Source organism: Symsagittifera roscoffensis, chromosome 5 (genome assembly GCF_963678635.1).
Source record: "Symsagittifera roscoffensis chromosome 5, txSymRosc1.1, whole genome shotgun sequence".
NCBI lineage: Eukaryota > Metazoa > Xenacoelomorpha > Acoela > Convolutidae > Symsagittifera > Symsagittifera roscoffensis.
The window spans coordinates 19,071,075-19,087,479 of record NC_087066.1 but is presented as its reverse complement, the minus strand read 5'-3'; the positions used below and the strand labels follow the sequence as shown (position 1 = coordinate 19,087,479).

The following is a 16,405-nucleotide window of genomic DNA, read 5'->3' as shown; positions in this document are numbered from 1 at the left end:
GCATCTGCCTCCGGCGGGACTGGATTCGTCCAGCCAGGCCTCTGCGGGGCTGCCCTCGGCCGCTTCTTGTTTCTTGATTCGTAGTTCGTTCTCGAGCCTTGCTGGGCTCTGGCATTGCTGCCCGTACCATCTCCATCATTCGCATGGCGTGAGCGCTCCCTTTGGTTGGAATGCTCCTGCCAACTACTCCCATTCAGGATCGCGTCAAGCTTCCGCATCATTAAGTCAGACTTTGCATCTAACCTTTTCTCCAGGCTAGTCATCGTGTGGGCGTAGGTACTATCATGATCGTTCAACAATCGTTCGATCTCCCTGGTCATCCTAGCCTCTCTTTCGTATGACTCCTTGTTTGCCTGTGCTAGGCTCTCCGCCAGGCATTGATCGGTGTTGCGAATCAACTGAGCTTGATCAATCCTCGCTTGCGACTTCACGTGCGTTAGTTCATCTCTCAGATTCTCTTGACCCTTGTGAGCTCTCTCATCAACATGATCCATTCTTTTAGTCATGTCCCGTCTCAGTTCATCCAGACCATTCATTACGCCAGCGAACATGTCACTTATGTCGCCAGTGGCCCCAAATGACGGGGTTAGTCCCAGAGAAGATGAGGTCAACTGCGGCTGCAGCCTGGTGCTTGATGACGCACCGCCTTTTTGCTTGCTCATGGACGTCATTAATCTGTCGAAGGTTGATGACGCTCCCATCGTTATCCCATCTGACATGGGCCTGGTCGGCGAGGCTGATAACGCCTTCCTGTTCTTATCGTTCCTTGGGCACGGTGTGAAGTTCACATCCGGATGGGCTATCTCCGGGTAGTCATGACTGGAAGTTAAACCTACAGATGGTAGTGACGCCATGCGTTCATCGTACAAGGACTTCCAACTCTTCTTGGCCTTTGAACCCGTTTGTTCTTCACTCGGGCTTATACTCGACATCATCGCGTTGTTGCTCTGCTTGGCCAGAGATGAGTGGGTACTAGCCGAATGTGAGTATTCTTCCCTCCACCTGTGACTTTTGGTTTCCGATTTGGACATCCCCTTGAATAATACTTCCTCTCGCGGCTCGACCTCGGAACGCTCCGAGGTCTCCTCTGTCCTCTCGACTTCCTCCCGCTCGAGGTCCTCGCTCGGCTCAAAGTCGGGTCGAATGAGCGTTTGTTCTTCCTCGTCAAAGGGGTCCACAAGCGTTTCGCTCGCGGTTCCGGCTTCAGCGCTCCGCCTTTGATCGCCATCGAGGTTTTTTCTCGCTCCTCAATCTCATTCCGCTCACTGAAAGATCAGATTGACCTTTAGTCGATTCGTTTTCAGCAAACACGTCGGAGGCGCTGCTAAATGAGGACTGGCTACGCCTAGTTTTAAATTTTTGCGTGCTGCCCTTGCTCAGCCTGGGAATCTTAGTAGTCGATCCTAACGAGTCCCTGCGCTGCATACTTTGTGACACAAAAAAAAACTATATTCGTATGTCGAAAAGTCAGTATCAATCTCTTAGGTTTCTCAATGACGATATTAGTGACTCAGCTAGAGTTACTCACACACACAGGGCCTGCTCAGTATTGATCTAATGCTAACTCAACCCTGTCGTATAGTATAACAGTATCACCAGATTTTCACAAGATATAATCAACACACAAAACACAATAGATAATCAGATAAGAATATCCTACAGGTGACAGCGACCTTTTGTCAGTATCAATTTATTGCCACACAATTTATCAAGTCACTGCTCTGTTAAAATTAAACAATCTTTGATAAAAAGCAGTGATGATTCGGAAACAGATCAATAAAACTTAGTCTTAAAGAAAAAGACTTCCCCCAATCGGAACGATCCGAAAGAACAAAGCACAGGACACAGTCTTCTCAAGTGGGTGTGTATTTGCCTAATACACCCACCGAGGTCTTCTCTTAGGTGCCCCGCGATTGCCCGAGCTGTCCTATTAAGTAGCTCAAGGCAACCTCTGATCGAAAATTTCTAAAGTCTATGAAAAAGCTCTCCCACACCCGGACTGCTCCAAGTGCACGAGAGTAGGGAACAACTTTTCTTCTCAAGTGAGTGTGTATTTGCCTAATACACTCACCGAGGCCTTCTTTTAATTGTTCCCGGATTGCTCGAACTTTCCTATTAATTAGTTCAAGGCAACCACACAACCAAAATCACAATCAAAAAAAAATTTTGTTCGGGTACTTCTGATGCACCCGATCTAGAATCCAAAGTTAATCACGAATTTCCGTGTCAAAATGGGCTCTTATGATCCTAATAAGCGCGCCTAATATCCTTATATGATTTTAATCAAATGGATATTTTCCGTTTCCCAAATTGCCACAGAAGACTTCCTCAAGTTTCTAACAAGGAAGGTTGTTTAGAAGGTTTAAGACACTCCGGAGGGTTACTTCGGAGGCTTGTTTAGACACTTAGCCTACTTCGGAGGGTACCTTAATGCAGTACCCTCCAGGTTGCTCGTCAGCGCGCTGCACTCTTGTTTCTTGGAGAGATTCTCTTCCTCAAAGTGTAACTTCATCACCTCTATCCAAGTATCAATGCAGCCGTCTGACTCGTCTTTATATGACTTCGGCTTTTTCAGTGTCCTTCTTGACCTCTCTCCTCTCTCGGTTGACTTCGAGAGCTTGGTGATGAATGTTTCGAGAGATCTGTTCAGAGGCTCAAACATCGAGGCATACATCGTTGTGTCCTGTGAGACTGTAGTCAGATCTGGTACTGAACTGACTTGTGGCACGGTTGGCAACCTTGTCTCCGGGGTGGCATCTGCCTCCGGCGGGACTGGATTCGTCCAGCCAGGCCTCTGCGGGGCTGCCCTCGGCCGCTTCTTGTTTCTTGATTCGTAGTTCGTTCTCGAACCTTGCTGGGCTCTGGCGTTGCTGCCCGTACCATCTCCATCATTCGCATGGCGTGAGCGCTCCCTTTGGTTGGAATGCTCCTGCCAACTACTCCCATTCAGGATCGCGTCAAGCTTCCGCATCATTAAGTCAGACTTTGCATCTAACCTTTTCTCCAGGCTAGTCATCGTGTGGGCGTAGGTACTATCATGATCGTTCAACAATCGTTCGATCTCCCTGGTCATCCTAGCCTCTCTTTCGTATGACTCCTTGTTTGCCTGTGCTAGGCTCTCCGCCAGGCATTGATCGGTGTTGCGAATCAACTGAGCTTGATCAATCCTCGCTTGCGACTTCACGTGCGTTAGTTCATCTCTCAGATTCTCTTGACCCTTGTGAGCTCTCCCATCAACATGATCCATTCTTTTAGTCATGTCCCGTCTCAGTTCATCCAGACCATTCATTACGCCAGCGAACATGTCACTTATGTCGCCAGTGGCCCCAAATGACGGGGTTAGTCCCAGAGAAGATGAGGTCAACTGCGGCTGCAGCCTGGTGCTTGATGACGCACCACCTTTTTGCTTGCTCATGGACGTCATTAATCTGTCGAAGGTTGATGACGCTCCCATCGTTATCCCATCTGACATGGGCCTGGTCGGCGAGGCTGATAACGCCTTCCTGTTCTTATCGTTCATTGGGCACGGTGTGAAGTTCACATCCGGATGGGCTATCTCCGGGTAGTCATGACTGGAAGTTAAACCTACAGATGGTAGTGACGCCATGCGTTCATCGTACAAGGACTTCCAACTCTTCTTGGCCTTTGAACCCGTTTGTTCTTCACTCGGGCTTATACTCGACATCATCGCGTTGTTGCTCTGCTTGGCCAGAGATGAGTGGGTACTAGCCGAATGTGAGTATTCTCCCCTCCACCTGTGACTTTTGGTTTCCGATTTGGACATCCCCTTGAATAATACTTCCTCTCGCGGCTCGACCTCGGAACGCTCCGAGGTCTCCTCTGTCCTCTCGACTTCCTCCCGCTCGAGGTCCTCGCTCGGCTCAAAGTCGGGTCGAATGAGCGTTTGTTCTTCCTCGTCAAAGGGGTCCACAAGCGTTTCGCTCGCGGTTCCGGCTTCAGCGCTCCGCCTTTGATCGCCATCGAGGTTTTTTCTCGCTCCTCAATCTCATTCCGCTCACTGAAAGATCAGATTGACCTTTAGTCGATTCGTTTTCAGCAAACACGTCGGAGGCGCTGCTAAATGAGGACTGGCTACGCCTAGTTTTAAATTTTTGCGTGCTGCCCTTGCTCAGCCTGGGAATCTTAGTAGTCGATCCTAACGAGTCCCTGCGCTGCATACTTTGTGACACAAAAAAAACTATATTCGTATGTCGAAAAGTCAGTATCAATCTCTTAGGTTTCTCAATGACGATATTAGTGACTCAGCTAGAGTTACTCACACACACAGGGCCTGCTCAGTATTGATCTAATGCTAACTCAACCCTGTCGTATAGTATAACAGTATCACCAGATTTTCACAAGATATAATCAACACACAAAACACAATAGATAATCAGATAAGAATATCCTACAGGTGACAGCGACCTTTTGTCAGTATCAATTTATCGCCACACAATTTATCAAGTCACTGCTCTGTTAAAATTAAACAATCTTTGATAAAAAGCAGTGATGATTCGGAAACAGATCAATAAAACTTAGTCTTAAAGAAAAAGACTTCCCCCAATCGGAACGATCCGAAAGAACAAAGCCCAGGACACAGTCTTCTCAAGTGGGTGTGTATTTGCCTAATACACCCACCGAGGTCTTCTCTTAGGTGCCCCGCGATTGCCCGAGCTGTCCTATTAAGTAGCTCAAGGCAACCTCTGATCGTAAATTTCTAAAGTCTATGAAAAAGCTCTCCCACACCCGGACTGCTCCAAGTGCACGAGAGTAGGGAACAACTTTTCTTCTCAAGTGAGTGTGTATTTGCCTAATACACTCACCGAGGTCTTCTTTTATTTGTTCCCGGATTGCCCGAACTTTCCTATTAATTAGTTCAAGGCAACCACACAACCAAAACACAATCAAAAAAAAAATTTGTTCGGGTACTTCTGATGCACCCGATCTAGAATCCAAAGTTGATCACGAATTTCCGGGTCAAAATGGGCTCTTATGATCCTAATAAGCGCGTCTAATATCCTAATATGATTTTAATCAAATGGATATTTTCCGTTTCCCAAATTGCCACAGAAGACTTCCTCAAGTTTCTAACAAGGAAGGTTGTTTAGAAGGTTTAAGACACTCCGGAGGGTTACTTCGGAGGCTTGTTTAGACACTTAGCCTACTTCGGAGGGTACCTTAATCACCCAAGTTACCTCGGAGGGTCCCCTTAAATTTACTAAGGAGGGTCAATAAGATGCTTAATATGCTCCGGAGGGTTACTTCGGAGGGTATCTCCAAAATTTTCAAATTTCTGAGCTTCACTCAGAAGGGCCTTCAATTAACTTCAGGAAGCATCAAAACAAGCTAAATTCTCTATCAGGGGGGCTGTCTTAACTTCTTTGGATAACCTCGTGGAAATTTTCCACTAAGGAGGGTTGCTAAGGGCCTTAGCTGACTCCAGAGGGTTACCTCGGAGGGTTCCTCAAAAATCAAGAAAAAAAAGTTATGTTACCGCAATAAAGTCTCCAAAAGCGGTTTACCTGACTTAAAAATAGGTTGTCTGACACGGTCAACCTTCCCAGTTGGATAAAAAGGTGTTTTGATAAAATTTTCTGCCGCTCGGAGGGTTACCTGTAGTTTGGACCCTCCGAACCAATGAATTCTAAAAATTTTTCTTTTCCGAGATTATCAACCCAAAAACGGTTGCGGTCCCGAAAAGTGGTCCAAAACGTCGACTTATGGTGCCAAAATTATCCCGATCGGATGACTAGTCTTCGAGAAATTGCCAAAAACGTGTTTGTCCAAATGGCCTTTTTTTACCACCTATATAGGTTCTGAGAAACTTTTTCCGCAATTCCTATCGAAAGTACCTAAAAGTGATTGAAACGAGCGTAGTAGCTCTGTACAGCACTGGAATATTGCAAAAAACCGGATCAAAATTGGTTTGGAGACAAAAATTTGGCCAATAACTATCAAATTTGGACCCTCCGATTCCTTCCTTTTCCAATCCTTAAGTCGTTAGCTCTATCTACGGAGCTAATCGGAGGGTTACTCAAGAATTTCTCTAGTAACCGAGCACGTTATGCTAGCACGCTCTTAACACGAAAAATTTTATTGCTCTAACTCTAAAAACTCAAAAACTTCATCCCCAAAACCGATTGACAAAATTCAGAAAATTATCGAAATTTTGACCGAACTTTTGGTTTTTTCCAACTTCTACTGAGTCTTTTCTCACGCGGTTTCTTTAGTTAGGGGGATCGAACTACGTAGCTACTCCCTATACAAAAGCTTTTTGTTGTTCGGAAAAGCTCGGATATCCAAAAATTTGGGGGTCTACTGTTCGATCGAAAATCGATGATTTTCGACAAAATTGGGTGTTTTTTTGGGTCTAATCGAGGGGATAAGTAATATGTAATAAGGATAATAACCTATTAGTAGTCGTTAATGAATAGTACTATACCCTCCTTTGCACCAAAATACCCGAATTAAGACCCTTAACTCGGAAATTTGTAATCGATGGAGGGTACAATCGGACCGCGCCAATCGTGCCCCCCACCACTTAAGTTTTAATGAAATAGTACCCGAACGATACTAAAAATGCTTCAACGATACCCAACAGTCGTTGTGGATGTTGTCCCTATGTCCCTGTTGAGTGTGGAACACGTCGGTCAGCTTGCCACTCTACCCTCCGGTCACCGGCAAAATCACCATTAACGTGCTTAAACACTCAAATTACACTCGAGGGAGGGTATCCAACCCTTCACCAAAACACACGATCTTTCTATCAGAAACGATTTAAATCAATCTGAAACAACAACAAATAGGAAGGTCAGATCACATCTCGTCCGGAAATAACATATAAACTGTCACTTTACGTTTTTTACTGTTTTTGGTCTTTTTTGGATTTTTTGCTGTTTTTTGTACTTTTTTGTTTTCAAATAAATTTATTTTTGGCTTTTTCTTGGTTATACACTATTTTTGTTTGGTTTTACGCTTTCTCTTTAATTGTTTTTGGTCCCGGGACGTTGGGACAAGTGGGTTCATGACTTCCCACCTAACCCTCGGGCCCCCGGAATTTTCGGTGTTAACTAAGTTAAAAAGCTAAATAGTACTGGACGGAGGGTACGCACCTTCCCCCTAGTACCATAACGGTCATTAAGGCCTCTAACTCGGGCATACGCCCGGAGCGGAGGGTTCGTCGCTGAAACGCTTGCTGATCATGATGGTCTTATGCCTTTGACAGGCCCACCCAGGAGCGCCATAAAAACGTCTATGTAACATTCGCCCAAATACTACACAGCGACGGAGCGTAGAAAAAGTACCTATTAACGACTGGCAGGCGTCAGTTACTTTAATCCTACTCGTTTTTCACCGTCTCGACCTTGCCAGTTGATTTTCTGGTCTGTTTAGGGCAAAGTAGAAAGTTACCATTTTTAGGCCATCAGTCAAACGACTTTTGATCAGCTTTCGTTTACATGCGAACACAACCACATAGCTGAGTCTCGGATCCTCAGACTACGTGATTGTCATTAAAAACACGGCTCGAACAACCTATTTTAACATGTTTTTGTGTGACAGTTCTATATTAAATCCATTGGAGATGGATTGACCCTTTCCTCTTTCTAGCTACTCATATTCTGAAATATCAAACAATAACGGTGTTAATTAAGAGATCTATGACATTCAGATAGCTACAAAGTTGATTCTATACAGTCCCTTCACATAAAAAGTCTCTGGGGGACCAAGCCTCCGCTCCCGTGATATTCCAGCGAATAATTACGCTCTTGTCTCTTCTATTTTTCGTCTCGGGAGGGTTCCGTGGTATATTTCTTCCCCCACTGAAGCTTCCTTCTCCACTAATATCCGCTGATAACGGTCTTATCGTGCGTTGTTGCCACGATAAGAGGCTTCGTGTTTTCCGTCTCTTGTACGACTGTTTTCCACAACATCTGTCGTTGTTCTGATTTTCGTCACTTTTTGGCTCAAAATGGCCGTTTTTCGTATTTCTGAGAAATATCAACTTGAAAATCGAAATTTTAAAAATAAATATTCCAGAATATTCTGACCCTCCTTTCAAGCACTTTTTTGCTGTTAAGGCCTTTTCTCTCTGATTCGTGCTTCGTCGGAAGGTTGCGCTGTGCCATCTGGCAGAATGGCACAATCTCATAAACTTGATTCGGGAGCTAACTCCCATGGTTGTATCCTAAATTCTGTTTTATTATTATTATTAATATTTAATCAAGTTTATGAGATCAATCAAATTTTAGTTTAATGAGTTTAGTTTTTTGAAGTTTAAGCATCTTGTGCATCCGCAGTTGATTCTCCAGGTGCAGGTATCGACTTCATTGTAGATTTTCTCGTAGAATTGCCAGTACACTCTTGATATTTTTGGTTGAAACGAGTCACTTAATAGGACTTCATATTTCAGGTGATCGTGAAATATGTTTGTCAGGCTGCAGGCGCGTTGCCAGAAATCAGATTTGCATTTATAAAGTCGAAAGTTCTTCGCGTTGAAACGTCTTGTTGTTTTCGGTCGATTTGATTCAGTGATTTCTATAAATCGCCACCATTCCAGGTCGGTCATTCCTCTTAGAATGTTCGCGAACAAAAGTAGTACATGCATTTCTTGGTAAAGAGACAAGGGAAGAATTTGAAGAGTGGTTAACCTCGATTTATAAGGAATTTGTTTATTTCCAAGTATCCATTTCGTTGCTCTCTGTTGCACTTTTTCTAAGGTGGCAAGATCTTGCTTTGAGGGTTTCCAGACTGATGATGCATAGCTAACGATAGGTACTACATAGCTTTTATAGGCATTTTTCCTGTTGTTCATGGTTGTGGCAGGTGATAAGTTTCTTTTGATGCAGTATAGGGCCTTCAGTGCTTTGCTCGCACGCGTGTTTGCATGAGAAGTCCAGTTAAGATTTTTTGACATTATCATTCCAAGATCTTTAAGTTCGTTAGGCTGTTTGAATTTGTACGAGAATATACTTAGGTTGCACTCGCCCTTAATTACTAGTGTTTTGCTCTTGGTCATATTGAGGCGCATTTCATTGGTTTCACACCACTTCCAGACTTTTCTAATATCAATGTGCAGGGTAGTCGGGTCGGTGCCCATAATTTTATAGTCAACCGCATAGCCGTAGCACGATGACATGACACATTTTGGCAAGTCGTTGATGTATACTAAGAAAAGAAGTGGCCCTAGAATAGATCCTTGCGGCACTCCACTATAAATTGGCAGTTGGCTTGAGACCGAGCTGCCGATGCGTACTGTTTGGGTTCGACCGGTCAGGTAACTTTTGATTAGATCCAACATTTTGTGCAGGTATTCGATTAGGTTTGTTATTGATGAGCGTCTTTGCCGAAAACCGTGTTGAGATTGGGACAATGCGGTGGATAAGATTGGGTACATTCTGTCGAAAATAAGTTTCTCGAGGACTTTGGATACTGCTACGAGGAGGCTGATCGGCCTGTAATTATCTATCATTTGTTTTTTCCCTTCTTTAAATAGGGGGATTATTTCGCTTGTTTTCCAGAATGATGGGAAGTAGCATTTGTTTGCAATTGTGTTGAATATGAGATGCAGTGACTTTGGTAGGGAGTCTGTTAATTTTTTCAGCAGGTTGTTCCCCATACGGTCAAGTCCTTTGGCCTTGCTCTCGTCCAGCGATTGGAGAACGAGTTGTATTTGTAGTTCTGAGAAATGAATCATCGACAGCTTGGGCTGTCCCTCTGTGAGAGTATAATCGTGGTGATTCTTACTGAAAACGGATTGGAAGTACTGATTAAATAATTAGGCTTTTTCGATATCGGTATTAGCTGACTTATCGTCAAGAAATACTTCAGTTGGGATTGAGCTTGTTTTCATGATAGTTTTGAGGTATTTTTGGACGTTTGAGAAGATTCCAGATTTGAAAATTTCTGTTTCATGATTGCATTGGTCTGTTGAGAGTGATAAGGACAATTCAGTTTGTAATTGCTGGATCTTTAGGGTATTTCTTTTACTTTGGCGTCTGAGAGTTTCTACTTTTTTCAAAAGGTTTGAGCTCGTGGGAGAAATCCAGGGCGATAGATGTTTCCTATGTTGGGTTGTTCGGCGTATGTGTTTGACTATAATACCGTAGATCCAATTATACCACTGATCTACCAGGAGATCAACGTTGCTGTAGCAGTATGGGTTGAAGTGGTGCTCTCGCACATATTCGTTGATTTCGTTCCAGTTGGCTTTTTTGAAGGTAAAGCCTGAAAAGTCGTACTTTTGGGAGGGTAGAGGGACCCTTTCGTGATTTATTTTGTGATTCATATGTAACTTTGAGCCGTAAGGTGGGTGATCTGAGGTGAAGTCGTTTTTGAGCCGATTGTCCATGTATACGTCTAGTATGATATCAGGATTGTTGCAGAGCAGGATATCCAGGCTCTTTCCAGTATCGGTTATGATGAATTGATCCAGGTTTAATTTCTGGAAGTTGTCTAGGATGCTTTGTTCGTACTCGCATTTTGATGAGAGTGATTTCCTATTTGTACACGAGAAGTTGATATCTCCAACAATGACAAGATTTTGTATGCCTTGCTCGCGTTGTGTTGCTTTTATTAAGTTCAGCAATGAGTTAAGTTGATCTAGTGACCATCAGTATGGGCTATACACAGGGGTACAATATATACAGCAGACAAGTATTGGTACAGATATCTTGAGTTGAACCATTACTCAGTCTTGCATGCCTGTATCAATGCGGTTATGTGGTATGTTGGCGTTGATGCCAATTAGAACTCCTCCTTGTTTTGATAGACGGCTTTTGAAGTTCTTTCAGATCGATAGAGTTCAAATTGAGGCAGGAATATGGAGTTGTCTGTTATGTCGTTGGTTAACCATGTTTCGGTTAGGCAAAGTAGTTGGTATTGACAGCTTGTGTTTATCGCATTTGCGAAGTTTGATCTTCGATTGTATTCGAGTATGCTTTGGACGTTGTAGATGAGTAGGCTAGGAAAGAGTTCTAGTCAATTGGAGATTGAGTTCTCCGTTTTTTCGGTTGCAACTGCTGTCCATCTGTTTTTTATTTTCTGGTAGAGTTTTCCATCGCGGATGCGCAGGTTTTGTTTATCGATGTTTTCATTTATGAGCTCCCGCCGTTTTTGCAGTGCTTGATTTTCGAGTTTTGCTTCATCCACTGATAGCTCGCGGCTGACAAACACAGGTTTGTCATATGTTTTTAGGCGGCAAGCGGATGATAGTATTAGTCGTTTCTGCCAAATTGGGACTTTTACCAGTATGGTTCGGTCCTTGCCTTCCTGTCGTTGACCCATTCGGAACAGATCAACTATCTCTGGCACAATTTGCATGTGCTCCAAGATTTCCTTTACTTGTTGGAGGTCATTTTCTTGTCTTTTTCTCTGATCTCTGTCGTTTAGTTCAGGGATGCCGCGGATGCGGATTTCGTTTTGATTTTCTTGTTTAGGCGTTGCGTTTATCGGTACCTTGGTTTTTGCTTCTGATTTGATCTCATTTGGCTTCATTGTGGTTTGGGAGAACAGCGTTTTAATCTCCTGTACGTTTTTTCTGAGTTCGTCCATGTCCTCTTCAATCTTCTTGAATTGCTTCGGCGAGGTTTGTTCAGCGTCACTGACTGCTTTCCTGAGTCTCTCATATCCGTTGGAATCCACACATTTGTTGCAGAGTAGAGCAATGTTTTTTCCCAGTGTCGTAATACCATTGATTGCTGTATCGCTTAGGCTGGTACAGCTTTTCGTCAGGTGCATTTTGCAATTACACACGATGCAACAGAAAGTATCTTCATTCTTTTTGATTTTTTGTTGGCAAGTTTCGCATACGGAATCAGTGGTCATTTCAAGATTTCGTGTCATATTTGTTTGGTGAGGACTCCGAGTCAAAAGACTCAAAGAGTACACTCAGTTATATACTAATGTAGTAAAACTAGAAAGGGGACTCCGAGTCAAAGGACTCAAAGAGTACAAACAGTACGAGTTTTACTAACCGTTTTATTGTGGGGTTGCTGAGCGTTGCCTCTTCTTGGCTCTTCGTCGATTCTTCGATGGTTTGTTTTTCGGAGCGGGTTTTGAAGATCGCGTGAAGGTTCGGATAGTAGTGCAAGACTACCGAGAAAGATCGTAGTTCTAGATCAGATGACTCGTGCAGCTCGCGATAAAGTCCTGTGATGTTTTCGTCTAGACTCTCTGATTTGCTGATAAGATGTTTTGTAACGTCGATGACAATCGTGTCAAGAGTTCGTAGCTCGTCGAATATATTTTCTGCTCCCGTACGCTGACAGTAGACAATAGCAAACAGATTGTTAAAGCTTCTGAGAGTATCCAGGAGTTGCTGAGTCGTAAGGGGTTTGATCTTTTCAAACTCTGTGATCGAATTGTTGATAAGATCGTGCTATAGTATAATAGATTTGCTCGTTGCTCGTATATAATCGGTAACGTTTTTAAATTTAAAGTTCGTCCATGGGTTCAGGTTAAATCCCCCCTCGGCGTAGACAATTTGCTTTACTATATTTTTCTGTTCAGGGGTTAGACCTTGTTCGATTGAGGGAGAAAGGCAACTTGCGGCTATGATTTCTAACATAGAGATAAAAATAAGGAAATAAGGAAAGAACTCAGCTGGTACTGGAGATGGAGAAAAGAAGGAAGAAGCTGTTTTCCCAGAGACCAGGTTTGTTGAATTTGGTGTAGTGATAATCAGTAGTTAGAAATAGAGGGCCACCACGGCTGCCCTGTTATTCATTTTTAACTGAAAAAATCTATTTAATAAGTTTATCACAACAATTAGGCTATGACATTTCGTCAAGTACAACTCAACTAATTCTTGGACCATTGGGTCATTTCAGTGGGCGAACTTCCCAATCAAGTTGTCTCTTGCTCCACAATTTGCACTTTTTTAGCCATGAAAAATTCGCCCAAAAAATACACGGTGACGGAGCGTCGAAAAAATCCCTATTGACAACAGTTTCCTTAATTCTACTCGTTTTCAACCGTCTCGACCTAGCCAGTTGATTTTCAGGTCTGCTTAAGAAATAATCATTTTGTTACCGTTTTTGGTTACCATCAGCCAAACAAATTTAAATCAACTTTGGTTTGTATGTAATCATATTCATAGCCTCATGGCTGGATCGGATCTCAGACCCTCAGACAACGTGATAATCACTAAAAACACGGCTAGAACGACAATTAAAGGTATTGTTAGTGACAGTTATATGAAAGATCCTTTAGAGATGGATTGACTCTTTCCTCGCCTCTAAATGCTCATACTGTGAAGTACCAAATCAACAACTTATCAAACTAATTGCGTTCAGAGCATTACAGCTGCTAAAACTGTTTGTTGAAAGAGTCTCTGGGCACCGGATCTGCCAACCAAGCTCTCTCAGGAATAACGTCGTTATCTCTAATCTTCTAATGCCTGGTAGGGTTCGGAGCTGTCACGAATATCCCACTGGACCTTCCGTTTCCGCTACCAGTAAGCACCTTACCGTGATTGCGTGTCACGATAGGAGACTTCGTTTCGATTTTTTTATCATCTCTCTTCCTTCGACTGTTTTTCGTCTCGCTCTCGGCTGTTTCGTTTCTGACACAATCAGGGAAATAAAAAAATTGGATTAGGTCAATATCGAATAATGAAATCACGACAGTATCGATTTTTTGATATTCTTCGATTTTTGACTTGACTCATCGAATATTGATATTCAGCTCAAAAATGAGATATTTCCCTCTCCATTAACAACTAGTCAACCAATAGTTGGGAGTAACTCTTAAGAATCGCTTAAGCAACTGAGGAGCAGCAAAAAGCGAACAGAAAAAATGCTTTTATTCGTTTTTTTTATAGTTTCATGAAAAATTGCAAGTTTTTCAGATGTTAAAATTGAAATTTAAAAGATGAGGGTATAAAAGTATCAATAATATCGAATTGTTTTTCATTTTTAAGGAATATTCATTATTACCGTGTCAAAAATATCAAAATCCATTTTATTTTTAAAACTGGCTTTCAAAGACATAATTAAACAAGAAATATCGATGTATATATTGCATTCCCTGGTCACGATGTAATGTTAACATATCCGTTTTTATCATTTCTCAGCAATATTCCAGTTCCAATCGAAAACTCAAAATATTAAAATTCTGGAATAATCTGAGTCTGCTTTTCATCACAAAATCATGATTGAGATGCTTTTCAACGCGGCCTGGAAGATTCGACTGTGCCATCCGGGGAATTGAATACCCCTCCTAGATCAAGAAAGACGCGAAACACCCTCCTGCACCCGCAGACAAAGCTACACCCCCATCTAACGACTGTGTTCAACTTCAAGTTAGTCAGTCTGAAGTCAGGAGAGCGGTCATGTCTTTTATTGCAGGTAGTGCTGGTGGACCGACGGGCCTCAGACCACAACACGTGAAAGACGCACTTTCACCATCTGCTAACGAAGCTGGCAACAACGTGCTTTCGCATCTGACAGACTACACAAATTTATTGTTGACAGGCAACATCCCTGCGTTCATCAAGCCTGTCGTCTCCAGTGCTACACTCATCTCTTTGGCCAAGAAATGAGGAGAAATACGCCCGATCGCGATTGGAGACACTTTGCGAAGACTCACTTCCAAATGCATTTCACGGCGCATGCTGGAAAAACTCAAAGATTATTTTTGGCCTTTTCCCTTTTCAGCTAGAGATGGTGTTAAACACGGAAGTGAGGCGGCGGCCCATGTAGCGCGCGATATCATTGAATGCGCAGAACGTGATCAAGCCTTTGTCAAAATTGACTTTGCCAACGCCTTCAACAGTGTATGACGTGATGTCATTTTGAAAGCCATCAATGAACACGCCCCGGAGATCCTTAGCTTTGTGAAACTCTGCTACGAAGACAGCAGTTTCTTGTTATATGGTGCCTTCACCATCAAATCAACAGAAGGTTTTCTGCAAGGCGATCCCTGGGCTACGTTTGGCTTTTGTCTTGTCCTGCATCCTGATTTGCATAACCTCTTGAGCAAGCTGAAAACTGGATACCTGGATGACGTTGCTCTTGCTGATGAATGGCGCACCACTATCCATGATCTTCTGAGTATCAAACAAGCATGTGAGAAACTTGGTCTTCCTTTGATTGAGAAGAAATGCGAGGTGACAGCTTTTGGGAGCAGTTAAAAGGAGATAGAAAGAGCTTTTCGTGAGACATTTCCCACTATTCAATTCGTTGATGCCGAGGACAGCACACTTCTTGGGGCTGGTCTAGGCACTCGGTCAAATCGAGCAGAGTTAGTGGAAAAACTTGCGAAACTGAAGACACTCCTGCAGCGAACAGCTTCTTTACCATGTCAAACCGCTTTCTTTCTGATTAAAATTTGTTTCTTTGTCCCTAAACTTATGTATGTCATCCGCGCTAGTCCTGCCTTTAAACACACAGATTTACTCGACGAAATCGACACACGTGTACGCCTTGACTTGAGAGAATCTTCAACTGTATTTGCTTGCCCACGAAACAAAAAGGGTTTGGTCTTTCAAACACCAGCGCTCTCAGGTCATCAGCATTTCTTGCTTCTTTTGTTTCCACTGAAAATTTACGGCACTGCCTTTCTCCTGAGATAAGCAATCCTGGTCTTTTTAACGAAGCCGTCGACCACTGGGAGTCTCTCAGCAACCACCGATTTGAAGACTTAACCCCCAGTGCGCTCAAAAATTTTGGACAAAACCTATCTACGAACAACAATCCGCAAAAATTTTGAGCAATTGTACCGACAAAAACTCACTTGCTCGTAATCACGGCTGTCGCGCGGTAGGTTTAGGCGCTTGGCTGGACGTCCTTCCTTCTCGTCCGCTGGGTCTGACTTTGTCCAATGATGAGTTCCGTATTTCAGCTGGTCTGCTTTTGGAGCCCCAGTAACCGCACAACACACGTTTAAATGTGGCTATGTCGCAGCAACAGATGGAAGACACGCATTTGTCTGCCCGAAGATCAAGCACAGGTTCATCAGACACTCGAATGGCAACATGATCATTAAAGATTCTATAAAATCACTCGGCATCAGTTCCACACTAGAACCTATCGGGCTGCTACGCAAAGATGGACGCAGACCAGATAGACACACACTAATGCCATGGCAGCGAGGACGGACCTTGGCATGGGATTTTTTATGTATAAGTCGTATGGCAATCTCTAAGCTGCGAATGGGAGTTCTTCCGGGTGCCAATGCAGCTTCCGAGGCCGAAGTCTGCAAAAAAAAACCACTATTCAGATCTGTCTTCCACTGTAATTTTCAAACCCGTTGCCATGGAAACACTGGGTGGCGCTGGTAGGTCTACTGCAGTTTTCTTGAAAGAACTTGCAAGGCAAACAACAGTCTTAACAGGTGAGAAAGTAGCTTTTAAAATTCTCAAACAAAAGCTAGACCTAGCGATTCAGCGCGGGAACTCTGCATGCAT

The 16,405-nt window shown here is 43.3% G+C and overlaps 1 protein-coding gene across 1 annotated transcript in view; it reads right to left on the bottom strand.

Moving 5' to 3' along the window:
* The window catches only part of LOC134846052 (dolichyl-diphosphooligosaccharide--protein glycosyltransferase subunit STT3B-like), a 382,597-nt gene extending 369,834 nt beyond the window's left edge, over positions 1 to 12,763 (bottom strand). The window contains exon 1 of the mRNA XM_063863232.1: positions 12,743 to 12,763. The gene's annotated coding sequence lies outside the window, so the exon portion shown is untranslated. The remainder of the gene's footprint in view (positions 1 to 12,742) is intronic.
* Positions 12,764 to 16,405: the final 3,642 nt, after the last annotated feature.